Here is a 25,455-nt window from a genome sequence, read left to right on the forward strand (position 1 = left end):
CATGTATTTTTGTCATATATATATATATATATGCATATACATAGACCTATATATATGTTAGGTTATAATAAAGTTATAATAAGTTATAACATAAGTATATGCTTTGATTGTGAACTGCCTAAAATGCTTTGGGTTACAAATAATAGCATAACAACAGAAATAGCAGTAATAATAATGATGGTGGTGATGTTTTGACCAGCCGGCGGCCCAAAGCTGAGCTGCAGGACGGGGTTGGGATGTGAAAGTGTCGGAGGTGGCGTCCTTCCTCCTGATCCTGGGAGGGCCGCTGGGCAGCCTCCGCAGCTGGGCCACACCTGGGGGCACAGACTGCCCTGGGCCTTTGCTCGGGGAGGAGCAGGAGGGAGCTCAGGGGCGGGGGGTGAGGAGAGGCTGTGCTACCCCGGGTGGAGGCGTGGGTGGCAGGACCCTGCACTCTGTGCTGAATGACCACAGCTCGCGCCAGGTCCCTCAATGAAGTCAGAGGCCCTCGAAGCCAGGACGTAGGCCTGCCTTTTGGGTCAGTGCCATGGCCATGGGGAGAGACACCTGGTCCCCCTGACAGACAGGAGCGGCCCTGCTGGCTAGACTCTGCGGGGCTTCTGGCAAATCGATTGATGACCCTTGAGTAACCGACTGAGCGCTTTTCAATGATCAATAAAATGAGTAACGTTGGCTCCACCCAACGAGGTGCCGGTTTACCATCGAGGCCTCATCGTTAGAAGCCTTCCCTCGGCATTAAGAAGGCTTCTGGGCCCTTCTCTCAGCCCGCAGAGCCTCTGAGCACCCCCACACCCCATCGTCGCCTCAGCCGACTATAACCTGTGTCTCCTGTCTACCTCCCAGCCGCCCCTCCCCGCCCAGCGGGACTGTCTGGTTCTTCCCAGGTGACTGGGTCAGGCCTGAGTGGGGCCCCTTCCTCCCTCTCCTGGAAACCACTGAGGTGCTTGAGCCCGTCTAGTTTGTATCTCTCTTCGCGTTCTCTTTATTGAAGGAAGGCGTGAACTCCTAGATGAAGTCCAGGTCTCAGAACGTCTAAGTCCTCATTCTCCCACGAGGAGCTGGTGAGCGTGTTTTCCAGAACGCGTTTCACAAGGGAAGCAGCAGACTGGCAACGCTGTTCAAAGGAGGGTTAGAGCAACTGACAGAGATGCAGACCAGGGGCCCCAAGACCACCCCTGGGTTTGGTAATTCACCAGAACTCACAGAACCCGAAAGCTGCTGTGCCCACGCTGATGGTTTATTACGGTGAAAGGATGCAGATTAAAATCAGCCAAGGGCAACGAGGCATGGGCAGAGTCCAGGAGGGCGCCACACGCAGAGCATCCGGTGGTCCCCGTCCAGTGGAGGGGTGCACATGCTTAATTTCTCCCAGCTACAACACGAAACCATCTGCATGGAGTATTGCCCACCAGGGAAGGCCCCCAGAGTTCTTGGTGGGATTGGTGGTGTGTACATGATGGATGCGTGTGGCTGAGCTGTTCCTGGTGCTCTGGTGGTGGAGCTGGCATCACCTGGTCCAGGGATGTCCTTATAAATGACATTGTCGGTGCAGACCGTCTGGGTGGCCCAGGGCTGCCCGGTCAACAAAGACCCTCATTCCAAGGGCTCAGGAGCCAAGTGCAAACAGCAAACCTCTCTGAGGCGGAGGGTAATCCTTTACTAATATATATACATATATAACGTGAGTATATACATACATCATGTGAGATAGATTTCATATATGCGAACTATACGAAATACATGTGAAATAAGAAATATATTTCGTATATATATGAAATAAGAACCTGAAGTAAGATCATTCAATTAGATCCCACAGGACAGTAAAACAAAGCCTTTGGGGTTCTCCTCTCCCCCGAGCAGAAGGCATTTGCATCTTCCCAGTTTTCCAGAACCTGCGCTGTCATCCGTGGTCCACGGTAACTAAACAAAGCGACCTTCTCCCCGGGGGTCGGAGGCACTTAGGCAGCCTCATTCCAGAGTGCTCTAGCATGATGTTACCAGGTCAGGCCATCGCCTTGTTGCCGTTTTTCCAGGGTTTGGATAATTCTTCTTGTGGGCCCAGTGAACCAAGCACAGGAGGCTGGCGGACCATTGGGAGCGATTCCTGCCATCCAGGAGGTTCTGCCCATTGGGGCAGGTGAGGGTTCGGCAGGGCTGTGGGCCCACCCTTCTTGGGTGAAAAGACGGGGTGACTATGAACTGGTCAGATGCCCCCCAAAGGTGCCCACCCTTCAGAGCTTGGCCCCTCACCTCCAAAAGAAAGCTCTTATCTGATAAACCACGTACCTGGCGATGACCAATACACTCACCAGAAGCATCTGAGCCTCCTGGGCTGGTTATTAAGAGTTGCTGGCACCTCTTGAGACACTCTCAGCCTCAGAGCATCTGCCAGCCCCTCCCTGGTGGAGGAACCTTCTGCATTTGCCCATCTGGACCAGCCGTGTATCCATCTCAGGGCGAGGGCAAGGCTAGCCTCTTTCAGAGAGCCTCAGGGTCGAGTGGCCCCTTCCCGCTGGGAGCACGAGGGTCCTGAAAACCCTGAGGGGCTGAGGATTCCTGGGAGCCTGAGGGCCTGGGCTGAGTTTGGGGCCGGCTCCTGAAAGCCCTTGTAAAGATTTTACATCCCCAAATACGCAACAGTAAAGACAGAAGGCGAAATCAGAGCCATGTCTGTGACTTTAGGCACATTCCTAAGCTGGTTCCCCCTCAGTCCCCATGGTGGCCCCTCTGCAAAGGATGCAGGTCCGAGGCCCCCTCCTCAGTGGGTTTGCTGTGGTTCGGATCTTGTTCCCCGGGGAAGCGTCTTTTTCTTTGGCTGTGACTGGTCTTCCTTCCAAGTGTTCAGATCTCTCCAGTCTTGCGACTTGGGACTGTGACTACCTAGGGGCAGGTGGCCTCTCTCAGGTCCTCCTTCCCATCACCCCCCTCCTTCCTCCCTCCCTGGATGCCCAGGAGGGCAGGGCCAAGACTGCGGGAGGGACCTTCCTTCCTAGACATGTCTACAGACAGTCAAGGCTAATTAGTTGAGAATTCTGTGTTTGTGAATCTGCCTATTTGCCAAAATTTATTTGTAACCCCCAAATCAATGCTCGTGGCACTTGCGTGATCATTCAAGATGCGTGCAGAACAGCACAAACTTTGAGTCACCCGACGTGCGTGCTCCCAGCTGAGGTCAAACAGGGCAACGCTCTGCCTCGTTTCACCTCTCAGACTGCAAACAAGTGTCCTCTTCATGGTCTGTTTGGTGCCATGCTTTTTGCATTATCGTGCTTTTTTGTGATCTCATTGTTTAAAATGTCTCCAAGCGTAGTGCTGTGTAGTGTTCTGAAGCGTCAGAAGGCTATGATGTGCGTTATGGAGAGGATACGTGTGTGAAATGAGCTTCGTTCAGACGTTGGTTACAGTGCTGTTGGCTGTGAATTTGGGTGCACACTTTATAAACTAAACCCCTACTACAACGTCACGGAATCAACAAGGTGCCTTTAAGCAGAAGCACACGTGAAACAAAGCTACGCATTGATCAGTTGATGAAAACATCGTGACCAGACGCTCGGGGGAACCTAGTCCTGTCTTTCTCCCAGGAGCAACGGCTTGGTATTCGCTATTTCAGGGTTTCCTGTGACTTCATAGAACAGAACTGCTGTGAATCATGAGAATTAACCGTGTCTGTGTATCTATGTCTATAACTATTATGTATGTGTCTAGGAATAATTTTTTCTTATTACAAAAACAAGTACATGTTCAGTGTAGAAACAGTGACAGTACGCAGAATTCCACCGCTCAAGGTGACCTTGACTCTCACTTCGGTGGAGGGCTTCCAGCCCTTCTGTGCTTACACCTCAGTGGTACTGTACGTGCTGTTGGATAACTTCATTGTCACCGACATCTCTCCTTGTCAACAGATAGTGTTCTGTAGTATCATTTTTAGTGGGTGTGGAATTTGGGTGCACACTTTATAAACTAAACCCCTACTACAAGATATTTCAGTTGCTTCCAATTTGTAAATCATTAATAACATTGCTGTACGTGTCTTTTTTTCTCACTCAGGTAAAATTTACATACACCAAAATGCGCTGATCTTAAGCGTACAGTTTAATGAGTTTTGATAAATGCATACACGTGTTATCACCTCCTAGCAAGTTCCCACCCCTTAGCAACCACTGCCTGCTCTCTCGCATCATGGATCAGTTTTACCTATTCTGGAGCTTCGTATAAATGGAGCCGTATAGTGTATACTCTTTTGAGTATGGTTTCTTTCACTTTACATAATGTTTTTGAGATTTACTCATGTCGTTACATGAGCATCAGTAGTTTATTTGTTTTTGTTACTGGGGATCGTCCCATTGGGTGAATAACCACAATTTTACTCATCCATTCTCCTGAGGATAGATATTTGAGTAGTTTCTAGTTTTTGGCTTTACCAATAAAGCTTTTGTGAAGTTTCTTGTATATGTCTTTCTGTGGACATATGATTTTACGTCCCTTGGGCATTTGAGTGGAATTGCTACGTCGTGGTGTGTGTTTATGTTGTCCAATGTGGTTTCACCAGGTTACACCAGCAAAGTATGTTCCAGTTGCTCCACGTCCCTGCCAACATTTGGTGTTGTCAAGTCTCTTTAATTTTTGGCTGTTCTAATGAGAATGAAATGGAATGTCATTTCTTCTTCCTTTTAAAATGTCTTCTTTTTTAATACTGTTTTGACCACTCTAGTTCATTTGCATTTCCGTCAAAAATTTACAATCAATGTATCAATGTCTACCAAAAATATGCCTCTTGGGATTAGAATTAGGATTGTCATGAGTTTCTAGACCAATTTGGGGAGAATGGATGTCTAATAATGAGTCTTCTGGTTCATGAACATAGTATAGCTCTCCATTTATTTAGATCTTTCATGTTTGTCAGCAATGTTCTGCATTTTTCAGGCTAGAAGTCTTGCTTGTCTTTTATTAAATTTATTAATAAGTATTTTGTATTTTCAGTGCTTTTTAAAAAATGGGATTGCTTTTTAAAATTTCATTTTATTATTTTGCTGCTAGTGTATAGAAATATATTTGATTTTTAAATATTGACTTTGTATGTGAAAACGTGCTAAATTCATTTGTTAGTTCCAGTAGCTTATTTATTGATTCCTTTGGGTTTTCTACATAAACTATCATGTCCTCTGTAAGTAAAGATATTTTTGCTTCTTCTTTTCAAATATTTATGCCTTTTATTTCTTTTTCTTGCCCTATTGGACTAGCTGGAACTTCTAGTAAGATGTTTAATAGACTCGATGACAATAAATGTACTTGCCTTGTTTCTGATCACAGGGTGGAAGTTCTCTATATTTCACTAAGTATGTTGTTAGCAGTAGATTTTCATCTATGCGGTTTATCCCATGAAGATAGTCACTTTTATTCTTAGTTTGTTGAGAGTATTCATCAAGAATAGGGGCTGAATCTTGTCGAATGCTTTCTCTGCATCTATATTGAGGTGATTTTTAATCCTTTATTTTGTTAATGTGGCAAATCACATTGATTTGGAATATTAAACCAACCTTTTGTTCTTGGGAATAACCTTATTATTACTGAGATAAAAACCTCATTTGGATGTGTTATTCTTTTTTATATTTCTATATTTGATATTTGTCTGTAATTTTCTTTCCTTATCATGCCTGTCAGTTTAGTTATGAGGGTTATGCTGTCCTCATAAAATGAATTGGGAAAATCTCCTCCTCTGTTTTCCTCCTCCTCTATTTTCTGAAAGCATTTTTGTTTTTGTAAAGTGGATATTACTTTTCCCTTAAATATTTAATAGAATTCACAGTGAAACCATCTGGACCTGGAATTTTCTTTGCAGGGAAGTTCTTGATAACAAATTCACTTTCTTTAATCTACATAGGGCTGTACATGTTTTCTATTTCTTAATTTAATAATCACTTATGCATTTAAAAAATTAACTTTACCAAGGTGTAATTTACATACGACTTATTGCATACATATAATTTACACACGTCACAAGTGTACAGTTCAATAAGTTTTGACCCTACGCATAATTTTCTATTTAATTTGCTTTTCTCTGGTGTTCTGTCCACTGAATTTACCTCAGCCTCCCTGAACTCTGATTTCTCTTTCTTTAATTCAGAGAGATTGCCACGTTCTTCTTACTTCCTCCTCTATGTGCTCCGGGCCAGAAGGTGCCTCCAGGAATCACCTTGTGTGTTTCTCTTCCCTTAGGAATCACTTTTCCTAATTGCCTCCTGTCCGGTGTCTGTAAACATTTGTTTCATAAATTTTGTCCAGTTTTCTAGTTGTTTATGATGGGGGGGCAAGTTCAGTATGAGTTAGTCTATCATGACTGGAAACAAATTGCATGTTTTCCTTTATTGGATTTTTAGTTATACTTCTCCGTATTATTTCTCAGTTCTAGAAACAGTATGATTCCGTTTATCTACCCCCACCGGCCTTTGTGCTATTGTTATCATATGTTTAAAATCTAAATATGTTAAAAGCTTCACAGTTCATTATTATAATTTTTGTATTAACCAGATCACCTTTTAAAAAGTGAAGGGAGGAAAAAAATAGTCTTTTATTTACCCCGTAGTTATCATTTCCATGATCTTTATTTCTCCTGGAACTCTGAGCCTCCATCTGGTGTCCTTTCTTCTCAGCCCCAAGAAGTTCTTTCAGCATTTCTTGTAGTGTGGGTCTGCTGGCAGTGAATTCTCTCAACTGAAAAACATTTTTAGTATCTATTTTGCCTTAATTTTATTTATGGTAAAATACACATAACATAACATTTACCTTTTTAACCATTTTAAAGTGTATAATTCACAATGCTTTGCAACCATCACTGCTATCTAGTTCCAGAAATTTTGTATCACCCCAAAGGGAGACCCCAGACTCTTTAGGCAGTCATCCCTCATTCCCCTCTTCCCCTAGCCCTTGGCAGCCACAAATCTGCTTTCTGTCTCTATTTATTTGCCTGTTCTGGCTATCTCATATAAATACAATCATACAATATGTGGCCTTTTGTGTCTGGCTTATTTACTTAGCAAAATGTTTTGAAGCTTCATCCAAGTTGTGGGATATATCTGAATAATGACTATTATCTTGTTACATAGATATACCACATTTTGTTTATTTGTTCATCAGTTGATGGACATTTGGGTTGTTTCCACCCTTTTGGCTATTTTCAGTGGTGCCGCTGTGAACATTCACATACAAGTTTTTGTTTGAGTACTGTTTTTGATTCTTTTTGAAATATACTCAGGGTTGGGATTTCTGAGCTATATGTGGTAATTCTATGTTTAACTTGCTGAGGAACTGCCAAACTGTTTTCATAGTGGCTGCACCGTTTTACATTCCCACCAGCAATGTATAAGGTTCCGGTTTCTCCACATCATCTCCAATACTCCAGTTTTTGGATAATATTTGCATTGAGTTTCATTATTCAGAATTCTGGGTTGATGATTTTTCTTTCCGTGCTTTCAACAGATTGGTCGTTCCATTGTCTGTTGGCATCCATCATTTCTGGTGAGAGGTCTGCCATGTTCATATTGTAGTTTCCTCTCTAGAACCTGTCTTTTTTTTCCTCTGGTTGATTTCAAGATTTTTTTTTTTATCCTTACCTTTCCACAGTTTGACTACAGTGTTACAGGTGGGATTTTCTTAACCCTGCTTGGAGTTCTTTGAGCACTTTGGATCTCTTAAGTCAATTTTTTTTTTTTTTACCAAATTAGAAAAATTTTGTCCATCATTTTTTCTGCCCCATTCTCTCCTCTCCTCTTAAGCCTCCACTAGCATGCATGTTAGATTGCTTGATATTATCATTGAGGGTCTGTTTTTTCTCCTCTGTTCTTCAGACTGGATAATTTCTGTTGATCTGTCCTCAAGTTTGTTGACTCTTTCTTCAGACGTCTACAATCTTTTGTTAAGCCCATCCAGTGAAGTTTTCATTTCAGATATTATACTTTTCAGTTCTAGAATTTCCATTTGTGTGTGTGTTTTTGGTTAATATTTCCCTGATAAGATTTCTCCATCTATTCATTTATTATGACCATAATTTATTTTATATCCTAGAACTTATATATAATAGCTGCTTTTAAGTCCTTGTCTTCTATTTCCAACTTCTGAGTGATCTTATGGTTTGTTTGTATTGGCACTTTTTTCTTGGTTTGGGTCGCAATTGTTTCTGTCTCCCTACCTTTCTTCCTTCCTTTCTTTTCTCTGTCTTTCTTTCTTCCCATGTTAATGCCCTTTGCTTATATGCTGAACACTTTGGAGGATATGTTATAGAGATTCTGGTTTCTTTGAAGAGTGTGGATTTTCACTCTAGCAAGCACTTAATTGCTGTAAATTTGTGAAGGTTTGGTTTGTATCCTTTATGGGGTGGCTATGTAAATCCCTTAGACCTGGGTTATACTTTTTACTCGTAAGGCATAGCTTTTCTGTGGTTTCAAAGGCAAGCCCTAGCTGTTAACTCTGCCCCAACTTGAGAGACTCCAGCTCTAAAATGTCTCCCTTCTGTTGAGCAGCGGCGGCGATCTCTGCTCGGCTTTCGTCACCTCCCACGATGGTCCTCTGCTGAGCTCATTGGCATCCCCCCTACACTCACACAGTTCGGGGGTCAGCCGAGGATGTCAGGGGAGTTTGTACACCGAGTTTGGGGCTCTTTGTTCTATGTGGCTCCTCCCTTATTAGATTTCTTCCCTCAGTTTCCAGGTCCTCTGGCAGCCTTTATCCAGAACAACTGAAGTTTTTGACTTGAGTTCTGGCCACCCTGCACTGCCTGAACTGAGATGTGCCCTTGGGGGCAAAGCCATGTCATGTGGAACTCACTTAGTTCTAGTCCAGTCTGCAAGAGTTGAATCCCCTCCAGTTTCTGCTGGCTCTTTGTTGCTCTCTAGTGCCTTCAAGTAGTTGTTTAAAAGACATTTATCTGGAGTTTATAATTTTTATCTAAAGTAGGCTTAGTCTGATACGAGCTACGCCATCATTCCTGGAACTGGAACTTTGTGAAGATCTTTTTGGCTAAATCTTTGTCAACACTTTTAATAATTTCATTAGGATAAATCCTATGCAGAATTATTGGGTCAAGGGGCTTGGAGCCACATCAAGGGTTTTGAATCATATTTGCCAAATTAGACCTTACACTGCCATTGGACAGGCTGAGAGGCTCTGGAGGGCAGAGGCTGTTGTCATTATCTCTTTGCTTTGCGGTGCCCAACACAGTGCCTGGAGCTTAGTTAGGGTTCTGTCAGGATTGTTGACTGACTCTGCACCTGGAGTGTGATTTCTGCCATGCTGATCAAAGGAGTAGCATCGTGCATAGGGCACAGTGTGACTGCTTCACCACTAGATTTAAGTTTCAAAGTAGTTCCTTAAGCCACATTCTACCAGTAGATGTCCATTCAGTTAGTTTGGTTGGCTGGAGCAGAGGTGACATCATCACCCTTATCAGCGTCATATCATCATGTCATTACTCTTTATCTTTGAAATGGTAGTTCACACTTTGGGAAGAGCTTTCGGTCATGTTACTCTACATTTCCACAGTGTGGATGCTGCTTTAGATCGAATGTTTGTGTTCCCCCCAAATTCATATGTTGAAACCTCTTTCCCCACGTGATAGTGTTAGCAGGTGGGGCCTGTGGGAAGTGATTGGGTCCTGAGGGTGGAGCCCTTATGAATGGGATTTGTGTCCTTATAAAGAGGGCCCAGAGTACTTCCTTTCCCATCTGCCACGTGAAGAGACAATGAAAAGACGGCCATCTGTGAGCCAGAAAGTGGGCCCTCACCAAGCACTGAATCTGCCAACACCTTGATCTTGGACTTCCAGCCTCCAGAGCTGTGAGAATAAGTGCTTGTTGTTTGTAAGCGCCCCGTCTGTGGTGTTTTGTTATAGCAGCCCAAATGGACTAAGACAGACGCAGAAACTGAGCTCAGAGGTGAGAAGAGATTTGGCCGAGATCATCCAGCTGAGGAATGGCCACTGCAGAACTGGAACCTGGATCGTTTGCTCCTGATTAAGTGATTTTTACTCTAAGCCAACTGGGACCTTTGAGGTCTTGGGAAATCCCTCCCAAAGTTGTCCCAGCACAAGGGACAGGTCCACTGGATTCTGGGCTGGCTCCTTCCTGAAATACCTAAGGCAGCCTGGTCCCTTGTGTTTTAGAGGCCAGATCTCACGTTGCCTTGGTGTCGTGGAGGAGATTTGCCATAAAGTTGATGGACTCTATCATCAGGAGATGATAAATTTAACTCAAGTAGGAGATTTTTCCTCTTTTTTTCTTTTTTTTTTTGTTTCAGCTGGAGTCCTGGCCAGAATGGGAAATGAATCCCTGGGCCCCCATATGGGCAAGGGCAGGCTCGGGGCGAGGGGGCTTAGTCGGTGCATCCAAGCGTTGAGCTGATTGATTTGAGTCCAAGGCGATGCTGACCTTTCACCCCTGGCTCGAGCTCTGTGTGTGAGTGTGTTTGTGTTTGGAATGGCTGAGGGTTCAAAGCCAGAAGGAGTTCTCTTGGGAGGAGGCTGCAACCTCCTGGCCAGTCTGCTGAGCTCAGCATTTTAGGGAAATGATTCTGGGGGGATCTGATGATGTCTCTGAGACTTGCCTACCATGGCTGTCATCAAGGGAGGGACAAGCAAGTAGGGCCATTTATTCAAATTACCCAAGTGCCTGGGAGGTTCCAGGCACTGTGCTAGGTGCTTGGGTCACATTCATGAAAAGGGAGCTCCCAGGTGGGGTGGGGTGGGGGTGGTGTAGGGGTCAGAGAAGTGAGCAGATAATCCTCAGGCTGTGAGTAAGGGCTTGGCCAAAGGTATGTTTGTGGTGCTGTGGGACCCGCAGAGTAGGGAGTTTGGGGGGCTCCTCCAGTCCAAGGCCTGGTCCTCTGGACCCAACGTGGCTGACTTTCTCAAGGCTCCACTCCACGGGGCATCCCCTACTCCTGTAGGTTCCGTCTTTCTTCTCCGCTGGTTCCTTCCCGTCAGCCCGTGAGTGCATCAAGCATCTCCCATCTTGAAGGAAACAATCTTACTGACTCTGCATTACCCTTTGGCCACCACCCCATCTTGGGCTTCCTTTCTCGGCCAAGCTTCTTGGAAGAGCTATCCACCTTCCCTGACTCAGCTTCTGTGCTTCCAGGGTCTTCTCCAAGCAGCGAGGTCAGAGCCCTGCCCTACTTACCACTTAGAGAGTCTTCTTGCTGAGTGACCGCCATGCAGGGTATGTCCTTGTCATATTTATCTCTACTTCCCAACCCACTGGCAAAGAGTTGGAACTTGATGACATTTCTCGAATGAATGAATGAATGAATGAATGAGAGCAAAGGCGATTTTCATGTGTGTGAGATATGAGGTTCGGATGGCGGATGGATGATTATCCCGACTGCGTAGATGAGGATCTGGGACTTACAGAAGCGTTGATAGTTTATGTGAGGCCCTGCTGGAGCCGATGGGGGACCGTAGGGGTCGAGTGACCAGAAGAGGAAGGTGCCATCGCTGCTGCCAGCTCTCTGGCTGGTTGAGCTGGAGAGGACATTTCATAGGGCCTGACCACTCGGTCACTTCTGACACCCGCCTCTTTCCTGGCATCTTCGGTGAACTTTGGGCCCTGGCCTGGTGGGGAGGACGAGCTGAGGGCCTGCTCCAGTCGGCATCTGCTCTTGCTCTCAGCTTCAGCAGACAGCATGGCCCTGCTGATGAGATCCGGGCCCTTTGATACTCCCTCCTTAGCCTGGACTGGTTCCAGCCATCGGCACGGGTTTTGTTGTCAGGCGAGCATCTTTCGGCACCTCCCGTCATGCTTTGTGGGGCTGTAAATATCCACAGATGTCACCTGCCTTTTCCTTTTCTGGGAAGCGCTTGCACGGGGGCTGGCCCAGGACGCAGGCGCATTGCTCGGCTGCCGGGCTGTCTGCACGTCCAGAGCGCTCTCAGCACTCCGCGGGGGGGCTTCTTCTTCACCCAGGGGCGTTTCACAGGGGGAGGCTGGGGCCAGAGCGATGCCGTGGGAGATGATCGCTACACTCATGAATTTTCTGAGACTCCTCTGGGCCAGGGTTAGACCGCCTCAGGGGGAACCTGGGCATTTCCCTGTTGGCCACAGGGCTCCACATCTCTCTGGGAGAGGCTCCAGGTGCAAGGCAAGGCTCTCCTGTTAGTCTGATGTGCTGACCGCAGGGAGGGAGATGGGGGCCTCTGTTGAGGTCTGGGAAGGGTGGGCAGAGCCTGGCGAGGGGAGTCTCTCCTTCTCTTTGAGAGGTGAAGTACAGGCTAGCCCGGAGACAAGGAGCTGGACCACATGAATGGTGCAGGCGCTCTGGGGGTAAGATGTGGGGGAGCTGTGGATGGGAGAGAAGCGGGGCCAGGCAAAGGGCAGCAGATGTGCGCTGCGCTTGGCTGAGCCACTGGGCCGAGGCAGCCTTTGGGAGGGCGGGGTCCCTCAATTAGCTTCTGAGGCTCTAAGGCGAACATGTCAGCCCCCCAAGCGGCCTGTTCAATGCCAGTGGGCTTCTCTCCAGAGCACTCAGCAGGCGAGTGGAGAGCCTTATGGAGCGCGGCCTGCGTGTTGGCGGGGAGAAGCGGGAGCTGTATTAGAAAACCAGGAGAAAACATAAAGAAAGGGGTAGTTATGCTAATTCAGCAGATCAAGGAGCTGGTTTTCTTCTTCCCCTTCCTTCTCCTTCTAATTATGATCCTCTCTAGGGCCAAGGCCACACGCTGGGGCTCAAAGTCACATACTCTGGTTTCGAGAGGCTGCGATAGTTGCCAGGCCCAATGCACTGAAGAGGACTGGGTTGGCCAGAATGCTCAACCTGACCCACGACTGCAGGGAAGCATTTCCAGAACCTTCTGGCTGAGGCTAGGGTCCCAGGCAGTGAGCACATCACAACCACACTGTGGCCGAGAGAGGCGAAGGGCCTTGGCCAATGTCATCAGCCATGAACTCAGGGTCCAAGCTGTGCTGGCCCAGGCTGGGCAGAGCCGGTGACTGGCAGGGGCCATCTGTCCATCCCAGTCCCACCCTCGGGGACTGTGGGGTTGACTGTTTGGGGCCTGCCCATGCTTAGCAGGACCCTTGGCCTATTATGGTGGACGGCGATGGATGGGCTCCACCCAGACAGCACTTGTAATTTGACAGCTCCGTCTTCTAGGTGTTTCTGCTTCTCCTCCTGGGGCCTCCTAGACTACAGTGTCATCAGCAGCTCCCTGTACTGCTTATCCGGGACCTCCATGCCTCTGGCCCCCGGTGACACATGGGAGGGTGGGGGGCTGGCAGGCCGGACCCATCACGACAGTCGTAGAAGCAGACAACAGAAGCATCCACACTGAGTCTGGGCGGAGCAAACCAGGACCCGCCGCCTGAGCCGGGGAGGGCATTCCCCCCGGTGACCCCCGATCTTAAGGGGTGATGCAGCTGGGAATTACCCTCTCTTTTCCCAGAAGAAGGGTCCAGACCTCTTAGAGGGTGAGGACGAGCCACGGTCCACAAGCCAGAAGTGGCTATCCATCTCTCCATCCCTCGATCCGTCTTATTTTTTGGTGCATTTCAAAGTAAACTGCAGACATGAGCCCATTTCTCTCTTAGGCCTCGCGTGCATTTGTATCCAGCAGGCGTTCAATGCTGGGGGCCGTGGGCTCTCATGGACGTGAGCCGTATAGCCCTCTGGACCACCTTGTGAGGAAGACATGGGCCGTCCTTTTCGTCCCTGCATCCCCTCTGTCCAGCCAGGACTCAAACAATGGGTGTGAGATGAATGAGGATGAAGTGACCCAGCTGGGCGGGTGGTGACAGAGCTGCGATGTGAGCCCCTCTCGTTCACCAAACCCCAACCCTTGCGCACGCCACTGCACCACACTGCCTCTCTGCTTTTCCTGCAATAGTTTACCCACCCGCGGCACACCCGAATGCGAAATCCACCCTGCTCGCCCCTCTATTTGGAGGTTTCCTGACTCTGCGCCGCCCTGCCCAAATGTAGTCCCCAACTCGGAGCTGCGGGCTTTTCTTCCCTCGAGGGAATGGCCTGTGCGCCTGGCTCGGTCTGCACCCGGGAGGAGTTATACATCCTCACACAGCCAGGGAGTGAAGGAGCTGGGCTGCGGGGCCGTGAGGAGCAGGGGGGCACCTTTCTGGTCCCGTCCTGAGAGCCCACTGAGGGCCCTGGCCTTCGGGGCTTCCAGGTTCTCCCCCCGGAGGGAAGAACAGCCGGAAGGGAGAGGAGAATTGTTTGCACATCCTTGAGTCTGCTTCCCGGCTGTCCTCAGCTGGGCCACTGGCGACTCAGGCATGGCCAACAGCACATGGCCTCCCAGCATGGGGGCCGGGGCAGGAAGGGCCCTTCAGCTTCGTCCGCAGTGAGAAAGGCACGCCTGCCAGTCAAATGCACGTTTTCACCTGATTTTCGTTTTCCAGGCAGGCGCAGAGGTGTGGATGAAGGACCGGGGATCACCTGGGTTGAGCGATGTAGGATCAAATCCACGTCTCGCTCTCCTCATCCCTTCACTGCAGGTTGTGCCTGCCCAACCTCACCTTTGGGGTCGTTTAGCAGATGAAAGGAGGGAGTATATAAGGAAGGACTTTGGGGAGCGAAACTGGGGGCAAGTGTTCTTTACTATTATCGGTGACTCTGATTCTATTAAAAGAAATAAATAGCATAGAGTCTTCTAAGAGTAGCGTGTAATTAGACGGTGTTAGCTTGTAATAGCTCTGTTTTGGACATTTGAGGTCATTTGGGTTTCGTGGGACACCTGTTTGCAGGTAAATTGCTTACAGCATCCACCTGAAGCTTAGATAATATAATTTTCATTTCCTCCCTGTGGGGCTGTGGCCTCAGCTGCTGATGAGGAGGCTGGAGGGCGCCTCATGCTCCTTGCTCACTGGCCGACCTCAGAATCACCCAGAGAACAGATTAGACATGGAGACCTCCAGAACAGGAAACCCTGGGGCAGCTCCAGGTATCTGTGTGTTTAACAGCCATCCAGGTAAGGTCTCTGGTGCCAGTGGTCCAGGTCAGGGGTGTGACAAACGCTCCTGGAGCCCTGCCCTGGGGCGAAGCTGGCCTTTTCTGGGGCCACTGAGAGCAGCCCTGAAGAGAAAGCCAGAGAAACAGAGCCAATAGGACGTATGTAGATACATTGAAAGAGCTTCGTTATAAGGAATTGGCTCACGAGATTTGGGGGCGGAGAAGTCCCGCGATTTGCTGTCTGCAAGCTGGAGACTGGGAAAGCCAATGGTATAGTTCCGGTCCAAACCCGGAGGCCTAGGAACCAGGAGGGCAGGAGAAGATGGAGGGCCCAGCTCGAGTGGAGAGCAAATTTGCCCTTTCTCTGCCTTTTTGTTCTATTCAGGCCCTGGAAGAATTGGATGGTGCCCACCCGCATGGTGAGGGCAATCTTTACTCAGGCTGCCCATTCAAATGCTCATCTCTTTTGGAAATACCCTCATAGACACACCCAGAAATAACGTCTTACCAGCTATGTGGGCATGCCTTAGGCCAGCCAAGCCCACATATAACATTAACCATCAGTGTGTGAGACAAGGCCCCCACCCCTACTCACGGTGGCCCAAGTCCGACCGCAGGGCCAAACACACATGGATTGAGAAAGTGGGGAGGCCGGAGAGCTGTGGCCGGCTGGGTTCCCAAAGATGCAGACCCTGGGAGGGAGGTTTGTGCAAGAGGTTTATTGGGGGTGCTCTGAGGATCAACACCTCTCAGGGGAAGGGAAGCAGGATGGATGGAACAAGCTGAGAGGCTGGGCTGCAATGCAGCCTCCGGGAAGGCCTCCGCCCACTCCACAGGAGCTCCGAGATGGACGGCCCTTCAGAACCGCCCCGAGTGGGGGTCCTGAGAGGAGACTTCGAGTTCCTGTGCCCTCCTGCAGCGCCGCCCAGCGGCCTGTGTCTGCCTCCCACTTGGAAACTGAGGCTGAGGCAGGGCTGGCGGCTGCTGAGATGGAGAGGCAGGGCCCGGTGGCCTGGAAGGTGGTCTACACGGAGGGGCGTTTCCGCCTGCGAGAGCCTGGGCCTGCAGGGCCGATGCAGTTCTGATTCTGGGTCTTCCCGAGGGGGTTCGGCCCAAGGAGCACTGGCTCTGTGGCTTCTGGCGCTTTTCCAGCCACAAACTCCCTGGCAGGTGGCGGAGGGATAGCCGAGTCCCTGCCCCCAGCCCGAGACCACCGAGGGCACAGCTCAAGGCTGACAGGGGCATTTAGGCAGCGACTGGAGACCTGGGGAGTCTGCCTAGGCCCCTTCTGCCTCCAGAGAGGCTGCAGTCCCAGCCCCCGACAGAGGTCCCCGGGTCCTCACGTCCTGGGTGGGGGCGCTTGCCTTCAGAGAGGCTGCCTCTTTTCTGTCTCACCTGAATCCCAGCCCTGTGCCCCCTGTCTGTGCGTAAGCCATGCTGTGTATTTGCAGTCCCCCATCCTAGGCATCTTTGCCTCTCTCTTGCTGGACAGACTCAGTTTCCCCAATCCTTTTCCAGACCAGACAGGCCCCCGTGGCCTCCATCCTTGCTGCCTCACCTGGTTCTCCCGCCCCTGGGGTGCGCGGTGCATGAACTACACCAAGACTGGTGGGCAGGTCTGGTTTGCCTTCCGCTCCATTTAAACATTTTCTTTCCGACACCACATGACTCACCAAGGCCAGCTTGAGGTCCCCTGGAAGCCCAGAAGGTCCTCTCTGCACCATTTTAACAGAGTCACAGCCTTGGATCCTGGGCTGCTGGGTGGGGAACTCCAGCTTGGCTGTCCAGCCAGTCCCCTGACCCTCCGACACCCCCATGCAGGACATCAGGGTGGCGGTGGTATAAGGCATCGGACCCCTTCCTGTGTAACCAGACACCCACGGACAGAGCATGGTGGCTTTCCAAACAGAACAAGCAGAATGGAGAACAGAGTCTCACCTCCCGGGGCCCGCATACAACCCCCCGGAGTGCGAGGATGAGCTGGGCCAGCTTGCTGAGGGCAGGAGCGCCCTGCAGCAGCCCTCGGCTGGGACTCTCCACCCCGCCCAGAGGAAAGAAAGGGCTCCACCCCCTCCTTCCTCTTGTCACGTGACTGGCTAACTGTTTTGCCCGTGGTGACTCAGTTTCCCAGCTAGAGCTCCCAGAAGGGGATCTGGGCTTGGCTGGTGTATCATTCATGCTCCCAGCACGGTGGAGCCATCGGTCTGTCCATGCCGAGGGATTCTGTGTCCCTCACCCGCTCGGACAGTAGAAGGACCGCAGGCTTCAACCCAGACCGAGGGTTGAAATCCTGGCTCCACACACTCGCTCTGTGGGCAAGTCAGCTCCTCTGTCTGAGCCTCCATTTCCTCATCTGTCAAGTGGGTACAATGATAGCTGCCTCACAGAGCTGCTGTTTGTCCTATTGTATGTCAAATGAGGGGAATACAAAGTACCTGATGTGGCACAGACCGTGGCACATAGTAGGTCCTTAGTAAACGGTTCTTGCTGCTATTATTATCCTCCCAACCTGCCCAGGGCTAGGCACAATGTGTTACAGAGACACACTCACTGATTTTGGTGTCTTTCTCTTCACAAAACAGGTGCTTAGAACTGAAATGGACCTTAAAATCTTTGTTGTGTCCGTGTGTGTGTGTAAGAGAGATTGATTCAGACTCTGCTTTTTGTGAACGTGACTGGGGTCTGAGTGAGCATGGGGTTTAGGCCCACATATTGCCTGGGCACCAGGGGACCCCAGAAGTGGGGATCACTCAGCTGCCAGTGACCCCGAGCGCCCCGGCAGGTGGAGAGCATCAGGAGGTGGTGGCTCTGCTGCGAGTGCTGGAGCCCCGCCCCGAGGGCCGGGGGAGTGCCCTCACCTGCAAAGGTGAGCTCTCCTCTGGGGGCAGCTGGGGTCTGGGCTCCAACCACGTCCCCCTCGAGGCAGCTGATCAGCAGGGATGCTGTGAATGGAGCTCGGGAGGCGGCAGGTGGTGGGCACTGAGCTTGGGCTTTGAGGCCAGATGCTGTGACTGTTCCTGGCCACAGGACCTTTGTAAGTCACCTGCGGTCGGTTTCTCATCTGGAAATGGGGTCCTCGTAGTCATTCTGCTGGGGGTCAGGGGGCGCCTTTGAGGTCTGCGAGCCCGTGGCTCTGCGCTCCCCCCACGGGGCTCCCCGCTGCTGCGGAGCGAGGCTGTCGTAAGGACGATGCTGAGCTCTGGTTATTGTAAACTTCCCGCAGAACGAGGCATACCTTACCATGATGTCATGTCTAGACGCCCAGGTCAGGTATAAATTATGGAGACAAAGTAGCATGTTCAGCGGTTAAACTGTAAAACTTTAACGAGAGATTTCTGGGACTTGAACGTGCTGGGAAGACTGTCCTGGGCGGGGAGGCGAGGTGCCCACTTCCCTCTGTGCTTCCTCTCCGGCCATCCATGGGCGCCAGGCACCGCCTCGAACACTCTGGTCTCACGTGGCTGCTTCCTCCAAAGCGGGACGTGCCCGGCGCTGGTTTCTGGAGCCCTGGTGGCTGGAGCTCTGCTCTCCTGAGCTGGGTGGACGTGGAGCGAGTTGCAGCCTCACGGGGCCTCAGTTTCCTGACCTGTAAAACGGGGCGGGAGAGAGAGTCTCCCAGCACGAAGGGTTCCATCTCCTGATCCTCGGAGACCTGGCGGGGCGGATCAGTAGACACGCCTGTCGAGCGGAAGGAATGCCTTTTCGAGTTTAAGACCCACCTCTTGGGGCCACGGTGAGGAGAAATTTGGCAAGACAGGGACGACTTTGTAGGCTGTAAAGTGCCGTGCAGACACAAGGGGCCCTGTCCTGGAAGTCCTGGGGTCTCCTTCTCTGAAAACTGTGTCGGTAGCAACTTCAGGAATGTTTTTGTAGAAAAGATAGATGCTGTCGTGTTTTTTTTTTTCCTAACTCCAAATTCTTCATTTCAACACCGACTCGCCGACACCGAAGGGTGTTCAACACTTCAATTCAGTTCTGACACCAACGACCCGGAGGTTCTGGAGACGCCACAAGTGAAGGGCTCAGTCCCACAGGACTGCCCCCACTTCAGACGCCAGCTGCAAATGAGGTCCCCGGGGGCCACCCACACATCCGCCTCCCTGCTGACTACCAATTCGTGGTTCCCACAACTCCCGCCTCAAATTCCACGATTCGCTAGAATGACTCCCAGAACTCAAGCAAGCACCGTGCTTATGATACCGTTTTATTGTAAAGGATACAACTCGGGAACAGCCAAGTGGAAGAGTTCCACAGGGCAAGGAGTGGGGGAAGGGGCATGGAGCTTCCATGTCCTCTCCAGAGGTACTGTTCCCCAGCACCTTGATGTGTTCAGCAGCCTGGAATCTCTCGCAGCCCCGTCGTTTAGGATTTTTATATGGGGTTCCACAACGTAGGCACGATTGAGTTAATCATTGGCCATTGGTGACAGAGCCCAATCTCCGACTCCTCTTCCCTCCTTGGAGAGGGAAGTCACGGGGTGGGATGAGAGTTTCAGCCCTCCAACCACACAGTCCGTTCCTCTGGCGACCAGCCCCCATTCTGGAGCATCCAGGGGCCACCAAGTGTCCCCTCCTTAGCACGAACTCAGGTGTGGTCAAAAGGGGCGATTTTGAATAACAGAAGATGCTCCTCTTGCTGACGAAATTCCAAGGGGTTTAGGAGCTCTGTGCCAGGACCTGGGAATAAAATCCAAATAGGTATATTTTATTATGCCACAGAGATGAAGGCTTTCCGAGCTGCGACTGGAGCTGCTGAGGGGCCTGAAAACGCCCACTTGGGGCCTTAGGTTTGAGGTAGGGGGGCCCTGGTGTCTGCAGTGTCGTTCCATGGTACCGAAAGCCACGGAGCGTGATGCAGGGGTCTGCTCCCATGGATCACATGCATCACGGCACGAGGGCTCTGCTCCAGCCAGGCGCGTGGCTGAGGATGGCAGTGCCTTTGACAGAGTGTAGAGTTGCCTGATGCTCGTGCCTTTACTGTGTCGGTGGACCCATTAATCACGGACACATGGGTGCCACACGACAGTAAGCGATCCCAGTGCGTGTGGACTGCAATCGTGTTCATCACGCCACAGGAAAATGACCTCCAGGAGACCTCGGAGCAGCTGGGATGAGAACAGTTCTCGCCTCAGCCAAGTGTTCCATCACCAAGTCGTATTATGAAATGCCCGCGTGCCCTCAGGAGCCCGTAAACACGGGAATCTATGGTGCAAACCGTGACTCCTTCCAGCTGAAGTGTCCCGGGGTCCCACGGGACCCCCAGGCTCTGTGGAGGTGGTGCATTTGGCCCTGGGTCCCCTGTTCCCACAAGAACCTCCTAAATCTTCTTTATGGCCAGGCACTGCCTCGAGTTCCCCTCAGGAGGGGCTGCGTTTCCCGACGTGGAGTTGGAATGTTCCAGAATCACTGTGCCTCACTCTGCTGTGAATAGTTATTTATTGCCTGGGCCTCTCATTCAACGCTCCTCTCACCGGCTTGAGGTTTTCCTCTTTGTCTTCTTCCTTTTCTCTCAATCACCTACGTGTTTATCGTCCCAACTAGTCTGGGGCTGCCTGAGAGTTAAATCTTTCTCTTCAAGGACGCACCGCCCCGAGGAGAAAAATAGGGCTTTGGAGCCTCCAGACCTCCAGTCAAGTCTGGCCCCGCCACCTCCTAGCTATGAAATTCCGGACAAGAAAACGATTTCTCCGAGCCTGGCTTTCCCCATCAATGAGATGGGTTAGGGCATCCCCTGCAGGTGTGTTAGGAGGTCTAGAGGCTTCTGGAAAGTGCCCAGTTCAGCGCCCAGCAGCCAATGAGCACTCAGGGCATTAGATGATTAGATGAAAGCCTCGTAGGTGTAAGTGATGCATCCTGGACCAGAAACCAGGTCTCATGTTTCTATGGCCCCACACTTACTGAGGAGGAAATGGATGAATATATGATTGACATATGGGGCTGTGCTGTTGCTGAGCTGACGCTGGGCTTCGGGGCTGTGAGGAGAAGCCTGGCCGTGGTGAAGAGAAGCAGGCGGCCAGCTGGCTGGTTCGGCAACAGAATAGGTCTCCAGAGGCCTCGTCCAGAGACCAAGGGCGACGGTGGATTTCAGGGCCATTGGTCACCGGGTCCACTTATGGAGTGGGGCTGTGTCTGCGTGCAACGTGTGTGTACTGTATGCATTGTGCGTATCTGTGTTGTGTTTATGATGTGTGCGTGTACCTAGTGTGTATAGGATGTGTGTGGTGGCTATGCATGTTGTCCACATATGCAGAACATTAGTGTATGTGCACACGTGTGTGGGGGCGTGTACTGTCTGTGCGTGGTGGGTGTGTGTGCCCATGGGGGTGTGTGTCAGTGTGTGGATTGTAGGGTACTGTGTGTCTGTGGGGTATCCACGTGCTCTGTGTGTAGTCAGTGTGAATTATGCGTGTAACATTTGTGCGTACGTGTTCACGTGTGTGCATTCGTGGGCAGGGTGTGAGGTTTATGCGTGTGTGTGGCGTGTGCAGATGTGCTGTGAGTGTGTAATACGTCCTCAGTGACATTCTCTTGGACTGGGAGATTCTCCTGAGAAAATGTGTCTAAATTTGTACTTGGAAGGTGTTCATCTGGCCATCTGCCTTCTGGAAGCTGCACAGGAGAGGGGGGCTGGGTGGGGAGCGTCTCGACATTCACATATGAACTCGCACTTAACCCTGTTTTTCAGTATGGCTCCCTCACCCTCCATCGTACCTGGTATCCTTCCGTCATGAGAGCCTCGTGTTTTCCTCTCCAGAGAATAAGTCTCCAATTTTCTGCCTGAGCAAGTCTGAGGACTCAGAGACTCTCCTTATGGTCTTAGAAACTGGCCTATTTTTAGCACCTCCGCGTATCTTCACTTAGAGGTCACTCCGGACGTCTAGGTACCTGACAGGCCACCGTCTTGGGGAGGGGCTTCTGCAGTGTGACAGCTTTCCTCAGCTCTCCTTGTGCTGACTGAGGAGCATCCTTGTGCAGCATCCTTGGGTGAGCAAAGTCGCCCAAAGCCGGTGGAATTTGTCCATTCATTTTGCAGATCCCACATTTCTACTGCTCTTGACTCCTCTCCTGTTGTCTTATCCTTGTCAATTTATACATTTTACAGAACCAACTCTTCCTGTCACTTCAGTGGGGAGGTTTCAGGAGAGTGTGGTGGTCAATGTGGATCTGCCATCTGTGCCACAAACGGGTGCCCAGGAAAATGTCATGCCCCCTTGTGGAGGTAGGTCACAGCACGGGGCACTTTGGCTCAGCAACCCTTAGTCTCTCTCACCATCTTGATGTTCCAATTAAACTCTTAATTTTTAAAAATTTACATGGGAAATATCTCAAACTAACTAAGAAGTACATAAAACACCCAATAAGATACTTCTGTACCCACCACTGAGATTCAACAGTTAGCATTATGTCATATTTTCTGTAGAACAGTTTTTTCTTTTTAACTGCTTATTCAAAAATAATTCAGCACAGTGTATTTTAAAGATGTAAAACGTTACAGGTATGGCTAAAGTCAGGCACAGTTGAAGCCCCACCCTCTGTGCCTTTTCTCCTTTCCCATCCCACATGGAGCTAGTACAAATCTCAGACTGGTGTGTGTCATTCTTGGGCAAACTTCTGTACTACTGTTATTTATGTATGTTTATATCTATAAATAATATATATGACTATGTGCTGTAAGATTTGAATACATGTTCTGCTGAATTCATCCTTCTGCCTTCTGCTTTTTCACTTAACGTATTTGTGAGATCTATTCATGTTGACTTTTTTTTTTTTACCTCTAGTTCATTTACTTTAACTGCTTTATAGTATTCCACTGTGTGAACATCCTACAGTTTATCATTCTCCTACTGGAAGATAGATTGCTTCCACTTTTTCACCATTACAAGCGGGACTGAGAGAATACCCTTGGATCTTTGTGCATATGAGCAAAGCCTTGCCCAGAATGAAAATGCGTATCTGAACTCTTCTAGATCTTGTGAAATTGCTTTCCAAACTCATTGTTCCAATTGCCACCTCACCAGCAGTATGTGAAAGTTCCCCACTGCTCCATACCATAGGCAACACATCGTGTTACCAGACGTGATTTTCTGTACTCTGATGGAAGAGAAATTGTAAAGTGTTCTAAAGATTTGCATTCCCCTGGTGCATCTGAGTTTCAGCTTCTTTCAGTTTTTGTCTGTCCAAAAATTATTGTGCTTAGGCATGACTCTCGAATAATAGTTTGGTTGGGTATAAAATTCTAGGTTGACGGTTATTTTCCCTCTGCCCTTTGGAGATTTCATACCTTTATCTTCTGGCCGCTGTTGTTACTGTTGGAGATCTACTGTAGATGTCTTTGGAGATAATTCAACTTTTTCCTTTGGTTGGTTGTAAGATTTTGTCTGTCTTTGGTGTTCTGCAAATTCACTCTAACTTCTCTAGAGATGGATTGGTTTACTCATCTGTTTGAGATTCATTGCAATCCTTGATTTATGAGGAGCTGTGTATTTTTAAATCAATTCCAGAAAACCTCAAGCCATTATCTCTCCCGATTTTGCCTCTTTGCCATTTTCTCTATTCTTTGCTTCTGGAATTCCTTGTAGACAGGTGGAATCCTCATTCGATCCTCCATGTGTCTTAACCACTCGTTCTTTCTATTTCTTTGTTTCAATTTTGCATTTTTGGCAATTTCCTCAGATCTAGCCTTGATTTTATTAATCTTATCCTCAGCAGTGTCCAATATGCCTTTTTACCTGTCCATTTAATTTTTATCTTTATTATATTTTTAATTTCTACAAGTTATATTTAGTTCTTTTTCATTTCTGTCCTATTTCCAACTCCTTCTTTCAGTTCTTTAATGTTTTAAAACATACTTATTTTATATATATTTCATATGTCCTTGCATATTGGAATTCTATTTTCTCATGTTGTTGGGGTTTCATGTTCCCGATTGTCTTATTCACCCTCTCACTCATGGTAGCTTATTTCCTTGTTTGTTTTGCAATTTCTGTTGGTGAGCTCATCTTTGTTGCAGCCTGTTTTCCTGTGGGAACCCCTCAGCACCTGGATTGTAGAACCGTTCTCCCGCAACATTTTACAAGGCACTTCAGAGTATCACTGGACAGGAGTAGACTTTTATGTTGATTTCCTGGCTTGTGGGTTTCTGGATAAATTCTCGTGGGTTTCTAAGATTAATTCAAACCCAAGATCCACGTAAGGCACAGGCCTGAGGTTTGGATGTACCAGAGGAGATTTTCTGTTTAAACTCAGGCAAAAAGGAGAAGCTTCATTATTGCCCCCTTGTGCTGATAGACTTCCAGCAAAGCTTTCACAGGGCTTGCTGCCCTCGCTCATGTCGTGGATGCTCAGAGCTCACGGGTGTGAATCCCCACACTGAAGCAGCCGGATTCCTGTGATGATAACCAACCCCCGACCCAAGGTCCCGTACAGCAGCCACTCATGTCTTACCTACTCTGTCTTCAGTTTCCTCTTTATTTTTGTAAGCACCTCCTTTCTTTCTTGGGAAACCAGCTATGCATTTGAAGTAATTTTTGTTACATTTTACCCAGCATTTCTAAGTGTTTGTAGAAAGTTTTTCTGTTTTCTTATATACCATCTTGTTAGAACCAGAGGTCTCCACTTAATCCCCTTGAGCCTCAATTGCTCCATTTATGAAGTAGGAATAATGTCACCTTCTACAATGCATTATCAGGATTAGGTAAGGATTTGTGTAAAACATTTAGCCACATGGTAAGCACTCAATAAATGCTGGGAATAATGATTACTATTACATTGACATCATATGTGGTTTTTCTCTTTATTGGTATTTTTGTGGGGCCCTGCTGGCAACTTTTGAAAATAAAATAGCTCATTTTCTCCCAATGTAAGCTGTGACCTTTAATAGTGCCAAATTTATCCTGAGAAGGAGGTAGGGAAGAAGCAATGAAATTGAAAGTTACTGTTCACGTTATGCTAGTTACATTAATATATCTTCTCTCACATCATCCCTATAATAACCCCGTGATGGGGGATGTTGTAACAGTCAGGATGGACCAGGTTACACTTTGGTAACAAACAGCCCCAAGATTTCAGGGAGTTGACCCAACAAAGGTTTCTTTCTTGCTCAAGCTACGTGTCCGGTGCAGGTCAGCGGAGGGCCCTGCATCACAGAGCATCTTAGGGCTCCAGTTGACAGACATTCCACCATCCTGCAGGTGTACCATCTGCATCAGATGGGAGGCTGGGAAGTTGCCCATGGACTTTTCAGCAGCACTTCAACCTCTTGGAACTTACTGGCCAAAAGCAGTCATGTGGCCCTGGTCAACCCTAAGGGGTCAAGGAAACGTAAGGAAGAAAATGGGAGATTGGTGACTAAATCTATCTCTGGAAGAGACAGGAATGGAGAGAAATGAACGTTTCTCAAACCCCTTCTAAGTGTCCAGCCCTGTGCCGGCCACAGTCCCTCTCTGCTCCCAGCAGTGCTGCAAGGCAGCTTTGCGTATGAAGAAACCAGAGTCAGAGAGGTTAAGGAGCT

General features: G+C 49.1%; 1 protein-coding gene across 2 annotated transcripts in view; it reads left to right on the forward strand.

Annotated features, from left to right (window-relative positions):
* COL26A1 (collagen type XXVI alpha 1 chain) overlaps positions 1-25,455 on the forward strand; it is a 159,009-nt gene that overhangs the window by 67,428 nt on the left and 66,126 nt on the right. The window lies entirely within an intron of this gene.

The sequence above is a fragment of the Equus quagga genome, chromosome 7 (assembly GCF_021613505.1).
Source record: "Equus quagga isolate Etosha38 chromosome 7, UCLA_HA_Equagga_1.0, whole genome shotgun sequence".
NCBI lineage: Eukaryota > Metazoa > Chordata > Mammalia > Perissodactyla > Equidae > Equus > Equus quagga.